Genomic DNA, 7,571 nt, shown 5'->3' with positions numbered 1-7,571 from the left:
CCCCCGAGCCCTTGGTCCTGCACCCGAGTATTATCACTCCAGGCCCCGCCCACTCCCTTGCTCCGCCCCCTCGCACTAGGCTCCGCCCCTGAGCTCCCTTGCTCTCTGGCCCCGCCTCCGAGCACCGGCCCCGCCCCCACGTGCTCATTTAGATCCTGGGACAGCAGATTTCGCCTGGGGAAAATAGGCAATGCCACGTTTAATGTTTTGTGATTTTTTGTTTATGTAAACAGCGGGTCCGGTGTTTCAGTCTGAAATGAAAATTTAATAGGGTGTAATTAGAAATGATTTGCCGTTTATCTGAGATTTACGTAAACAGGAGTCCTGGGTGTTACATGGCAACCTGTTAGGGCCTCAACTGTCCACGTCGCTGACCTCGACTTTTAACCAAAAAGAACCTGGTTCTTTGGCTTTGCAGGCAAGTGACAACTACTAAGCCATCTCTCCAGCCCCTTTGCTTTTTTTCTGTTTGTTTTTTTTTTGGTTTTTCGTGGTAGGGTTTCACTCTAGCTCAGGCTGACCTAGAATTCACTATGTAGTCTCAGGGTGGCCTCATGGCAATCCTCCTACCTCTGCCTCCCCGAGTGCTGGGATTAAAGGCTTGCGCCATCACGCCTGACCTTGCTTGCTTTTTTGATGTAGGGTTTCACTCTAGCGCAGGCTGACATGGAATTCAATCTGTAATCCCAGGGTCCAACTCACAGCAACCCTCCTACCTCAGCCATCAGAGTGTTGGGATCAAAGGCGTGTGCCACCAAGCCCGCCTGGCAAGCTTTGGACAGTTCTTAGGGCTGTCTGAGGAGAGGGACTGACTTCCAGAGCTTTCCTCAAGCCTGGCGGGGCAAGAGAACCTTAGCCAGGAATCCTGACTCTGTACAGAAATCCGGTGCAGAATAGAAAGATGGAAAATAAAGAGGAGATGGGAAGGGATAGGAGCCCTTCACACCAGAATCTGGTTAAAGTTATCTGAGAGTCAGGAAATCCAGCTGGGCATGGTGGTGCATACCTTTGATCCCAGCGCTCAGGAGGTAGAGGTAGGAGAATGGCTGTGAGTTTGAGGACAGCCTGGAACTACAGAAAAAATAAAAAAAGAATTCCTGTGGCTCAGTGGATAAAGCACTTGCATGCAAACCCAAGTAAATGATCCCCAGACCTCACATAAAATCCAGAAGTTGTGGCAGGCTTCTGTAATCCCAGCACACAATGAAATGGGTGGCAGAAACTATTTCCCCAAACTTGACGACCAGCTATCCTAGTGAGACAGCCTTCCTCAAATGCCATGGGAAATGAGGACCAAACACCTCAAAGTTGTCCCGGTCACCTCCACACACACACTCCATGGCATGTGCATACACACACATGCACCACATCATAGGCATGCACTATGAAAAATAAAAATTCCAGCACAGTTAACATTGCTGTGGTTTTTCAACATAGAGACAATATTTTCAAATAACTTCAAAATACAATGAATGATTGTGCCTGAACCCTGAGCATGTATGACTTTCTCCTTTCCCAGCTGCAAGCCTGCTATTTTCTAGGAATCTCACATGAAACACCATTTATACTAAAGAAATGTCTTGGGGACTGGGAAGATGGTTCAGTGGTTAAAGTTGTTTGCTTGCAAAACCTACCAGCCTGGGCTCAGTTCCATAGTACCTATATAAAGTCAGATGCACAAAGTGGCATATGCATCGAAAGTTTCTTGGCAGAGGCTAGAGATCCTGGCATGCCCACGCTCTTCCTCTCCTCTTCTACCCTCCCCTCCTCACCCCTTCTCTCTCCTCTCTCGCTCTCTCCCTTTGCAAATAAATAAATAAAATGTTTTAAAATGGCTGGATGGGCCGGAGAAATGGCTTAGCAGTTAAGGCATTTGCCTGTGAAGCCAAAGGACCCAGGTTCCATTCCCCAGGACTCACATAAGCAAGATGCACAAGGTAGCGCATGCATCTGGAGTTCATTTACAGTGGCTAGAGGCCTTGGCATGTCCCCCCTCCCTCACTCTCTCTCTCTCGGATTGCAAGTAAATAAATTAATTAAATTAAAAGTGCTGGAGAGATGGATTAGTAGTTAAGGCACTTGCCTGCAAAGCCAAAGGACCCAGGTTCACTTCTCCAGGACCCATGTAAGCCAAATGCACAAAGTGGCACATGCATCTGGAGTTTGTTTGCAGTGGCTGGAGGCCCTGGCATGCCCAGTCTTTCTCTCTCCTCTCTCTCAAATAGATAAAAATAAGATTTTTATTTTTTTTTAATTTTTTTTGTTCATTTTTTAAATTTATTTATTTGAGAGTGACAGGAAAGAAAGAGGCAGAGAGAGAGAGAGAGAATGGGTACGCCAGGGCCTCCAGCCACTGCAAACGAACTTGCGCCCCCTTGTGCATCTGGCTAACGCGGGTCCTGGAGAATCGAGCCTCGAACCGGGGTCCTTAGGCTTCACAAGCAAGCGCTTAACCGCTAAGCCATCTCTCCAGCCCGAAATAAGATATTTTTAAAAAATGATTAAAGAGTCTTAACTCCATTATGACTTATGGTTTTATCTTATCAGATTGTAATCCCAACCAAGCCACCCCAAGAGCTTCTTATGGAAAATCTCATATATGGAAAAGGAGAAAAAGATGGGGGGGGGGTTCTAATGCCGGGTGTGGTGGCTGCCTTTAATCCCAGCACTCAGGAAGCAGAGGTAGGAGGATCACTGTGAGTTTGAGGCCAGCCTGAAACTACATAGTGAATTTCAGGATAGCCTGGGTTAGCATGAGACTCTACCTCGACAAACAAACAAACAAACAAACAAAGATATGTGGGTAGGGAGGCTCTTAGAGCCTAAACAATGAGATTCCAAACACCTCCAAAGTTCTATATATGTTGACTGCTGAGTTAAACTTGACTCTCCTTTGAGAAGCTCATACCAAGCTTGGAAGGGTCTAGTTTTTCCCTAAGGGCCTCTCTCTACTAACCCCCAGGCTGAAATCTATGTAAAATCTTCCTAATAAATTCCTGCCCCGGCCAGCGGGGAGTCAAACAAAGAAGCGAGGTGAAAATCAACCTGAATGAAACAAGGCAAACAGACACAAGAAGGAGACCATGCTAGATGTTTGTAGAGTTTATTCTTACGTGTAGGTTTATATAGGGTTGTAGGGCGAAGGGGACGTGGTCAGGGCAAGGAGTTGTAGGGGGAAGGGGACATGACCGGGGCAAGGAGTTGTCAGGAAACCTAGAGGGGTTGTAATTAGGTGTTCATCTAATCTTGCCTCACTGGCTCAACATCCTGACTGCACCAGGTTTGACATCCTGACCATAAACTGGCCTTTTGCAAAAGATAAGATTCTGTAAGTAGTCTGCTGAGCGGTTCCAGAAGTACCTAGCAGAAAGCTGGATGGACCAGCTTTCTGAGTAATGAGTCAGTTTATGAGCAAGCCCAGGCAAAATGGAGAGGCTTTTGCTCTGTGGCTCCCGACAAATTCCAACTCGGCTTCAAACTGGCTTGTCCTGAAATTCTTTTCTGCTACTAAGTCAAGGATCTGGCTTCAGCTTCACCTAAGTGGGGGTTCCTAAAGAAGGGAGCTGCTCTGGCTGCTGGCGGCAGGTGGGCTGTGTCTCGCAGCTGGCAATTCCATGGTGCTCCCAGCCCACAATAGCCAGTCTCCTGCGGCAGGGCTCAGACGAGAGGTGCCATTCAAACACCACCATGTCACCAGAATGTGTGGCTCTCCACCCTTCGTAATGGCCCCTGTGGCCTTTGTGTGTGTTTTATGAAGAGTAGCTGTCATGGCAGCACAGGGCAGGGAACCCAAGGGACCCGTGAAGTTTGTGTGGGATGTGCAATTCTCAAAAGCACTCTCCAAGGCAGCCACATTGCAGGACACTGACCGAGATGGATCACAGGAAAATCCAAGGTGCAGTTTAACTGAAAAATAACTGCTTTCTATGAAAGATAATGACTTCTCGTGAGGGTGGTGTCAGGATTTATTGGTCCAAGTGGTTACTGGGGATCCAAGACAGGGCGGGCACACCCTGAGACCTTGGAGGGAGGGACCTTGGGTTGAAGCCTCACCCCAGTCAATATGTCTGAATGCCAAGACATTCTGCTCACCCAGCACTGGCGAGATGAAATGTGTCTAGGACCTTCGGTGGATATACCTTCTCTCCGCCCACCAGAGTCATTTTATAACCCAGCCCCACCTGATAAGGCTGTCTTCCTAAGGCCTGGCCTGGATTCTCATTAGTTCCCCCACAACCAGCCTCCCTTCAAGGGCACCAGGCCAAGGCTTTAAAAAAAAAATGATTCGGATGTCATGGTGAACCAGCTCAGCACCCAGGGAAGCTCACTCTGGGGATCCCTGGCTCGACTGTGTGTGTAGCCCCAATATTGTGCAAGGCTGTCGGCACCAACCTCACAATCAGCCACGGGTAGGGGGACTGTGGAATTAGAGGCAAATCTGCAAGGTTATGATGGAGGAGATTTATTGCCACGCCAAACGTGTGTGTAAAATACATAATTCCTCTCATACAGCCTCATAAATCCAAAAGGGTTAGCAATAAATAGAAAAAAAATATATAAAAAATTACAGACTAATTCGTTCCGAACCCAGAAGGGAATCAATAGGAAAGCTGTAGCTCAAAATGCGTTTTGAAATCATGTACATAGAGAAAGAACGTGCATTCCCCTACAGGACCAAATCTCTTCTGAGCTCTGAGGCCAGCTGGGGAGTCCTTGGTGCCCATTGAACAATCTTTGGGGCTACTTCCATTACAAGATATGCTTTCCCAAAGCTCATGGATAAAGGTTGGCTTGCTGAGCAGTCCTCCTACAGTCAAGAAGTAGCTTCCGAGGCCAGGCCAGCTGTGGGTCAGTGAAGGCTGTTTGGGTAGGGGCTCCTGCTTCATGGCAGGGGCCCAAAGGATCTCTAAGAGTCCCGAGACCCTGTCCCAGAGCAGTGGGCAGAGGGTATACAAATCCTGTGACCTGTGGGGAGTTGAGGGCTGGGAGGGAGCTGAGATCAGTCCCAGATTCACACCTTCCTAAGGCAAGCATGACCCTTGACCATCTGGAGTCCATACGCAATATGGACCTTCTCATTCAAGAGGTGAACTGCTTGTATAATTTTGTAAATATCCTAAAAATCATTAATACGTACATTTTAAAAAGGTAAACTTCACAGTATCTGAATCATGCCTTAACAAAAAGTTTGATAAGAAGGGCCGAGGTATAGCAGCTCAGTGGTAGAGAACTTCCCTACCATGCCCAAGGCCCTGGGTTCTAGCCCTAACACTGGGGAAAAACCAGTGTTAAAATGTAAAGGGGCTGGAGAGATGTCTCAGTGGTTAAAGTGCTTGCTTGAAAAGTGCGATGGCTTGGGTTAGCTTCCTCAGCGCCCACATAAAACAAGATGCACAGGTCTGTAATTAGTTTGCTGTAGGCAAGAGGTCCTGGTGTGCCCATTCTTTCTTTCTCTCTCCTTGCAAATAAATACAGATTTTTTTCCATATATTTTAAAAAATACACCTTTTTTGAATCTTTTTTTAAACTTTTTTTGTTTATTATTTTTGTTTATTTATTTGAGAGTAAGAGAGAGAGAGAGAAAGAGGCAGATAGACAGAGAGAGAGAATGGGCGTGCCAGGGCCTCCAGCCACTGTGAATGAACTCCAGATGCGTGCGCCCCGTTGTGCATCTGGCTAATGTGGGTCCTGGGGAATTGAGCCTCAAATTGGGGTCCTTAGGCTTCACAGGCAATCGCTTAATCGCTAAGCCATCTCTCCAGCCCTGAATCTTTTATTTAGAGCGAGATGGAGAGAATTGGTTTGCCAGGACCTCAGCCACTGTAATCAAACTCTAGATGCTTCCACCACCTAGTGGGCATGTACAACCTTGTGCTTGCCTTACCTTTTGTGTGTCTGGCTTACATGGGATCTGGAGAGTCGAACATGGGTTCTTAGGCTTTGCAGGCAAGTGCCTTTACTGCTAAGCCATCTCTCCAGGACCCCCTTTTTAAAATAAACTTTTTTTTAAATGTAAGGGTTAGGGAGATATCTCAGTAGTTAACAGGTGCTTGCTTCTCAAGCCTACTCCACTGGAGTTTGAAATTCCAGCACCTGTATAAAAGCCAGACACAAAGTGGCACAAGAATTTGTAATCCCAATGTTCCTATGGCAATCTGAGATAGAGTCAAGAGTCCCAAAACTCATATACCAGCTAATTTGGCATTCCCGGGGGGGGGGGGGGAATAACAAGAAAAACTTGTCTCAAAATAAGATGGAATGAGAGGACCAAAAACACCCAGAGGTTGTCCTCTGACCTCCACATATGCACCATGGCATGAGTGCAGCCCCCTACACACATATGCCTACACACATACACACACACACACACACACACACATACGTACAGAACTTTAAAACAGTAAGGCTGGAGACATGGCTCAGTGGTTAAGAATCTTGCTTCTGGGATGGAGAGATGGCTTAGCAGTTAAGGCGCTTGGCAGTGAAGCCTAAGAGCTCATGTTCAAATCTCCAAGTCCCGCATAAGCCAGATGCAATGACACAAGCATGCAGTGTTGCACATGCACCCAAGCAGACACGCATCTGAAGTTTGTTTGCAGCAGCTGAAGGCCCTGGCACGCCCATTCTCTCTCCCTCTCTCTCTCTCTCGCTTGCTTGCTCGCTCACTCTCTGCCTCATTCTCTCTCTCCCAAAATAAAAACTAAAACTAAAAAATAGGATACTTAATAGGTTGATATTGTATATATGTAATTACAATGATTGTAATGGGGAGGTAATATGATGGAGAGTGGAATTTCAAACGGGAAAGTGTGGGGGTGGGGAGGGAGGGAATTGCCATGGGATATATTTTATAATCATGGAAAATGTTAATAAAAATTTAAAAAAAAAAAGTAGCCTGGTATGATGGCACACACCTTTAATCCCAGCACTTGGGAGGCAGAGGTAGGAGGATCACCATGACTTCGAGGCCACCCTGAGACTACATAGTGAATTCCAGGTCAGCCTGAGCTAGAGTGAGACCCTACCTTGAAAAACCAAAACAACAAAAAAAAAAGTATCTTTCTTTCAAGGCCTGATGGCCTGGGTTTGATTCCCCAGTACCCACATAAAGCCAAATGCACAGGGTGTCATATGCATCTGGTGTTTGGCTACCGTGGCAAGAGACATGGAGCTGGGGAGATGGAGACAGGCAGCTTCCTGGCACTCGCTGGCTAGCTAGTGTAGCCTAAGCAGTGAGCTCCAGGCCAATGAGAGACCTTGTCTCAGAAAGAGGTAGATGAGGGGCGGGCTAGAGAGCTGGCTTAGCGGGTAAACGCTTGCCTGTGAAGCCTAAGGACCTCAGTTCGAGGCTTGATTCCCCAGGACCCAAGTAAGCCAGATGTACAAGGTGGTGCATGTATCTGGAGTTTGTTTGCAGTGGCTGGTGGCCCTGGCGCACCCATTCTCTCTCTATCTGCCTCTTTCTCTCTGTGTCGCTCTCAAATAAAATAAATAAAAATAAACAAACAAAACAAGGAGGTAGATGGGGCACCTGAGAAGGACATTCAAGGTTGTCCTCTTGACTTCACACG

Source organism: Jaculus jaculus, chromosome 1 (assembly GCF_020740685.1).
Source record: "Jaculus jaculus isolate mJacJac1 chromosome 1, mJacJac1.mat.Y.cur, whole genome shotgun sequence".
NCBI classification, from domain to species: Eukaryota; Metazoa; Chordata; class Mammalia; order Rodentia; family Dipodidae; genus Jaculus; species Jaculus jaculus.
Note: the sequence above shows the minus strand (reverse complement) of the source record.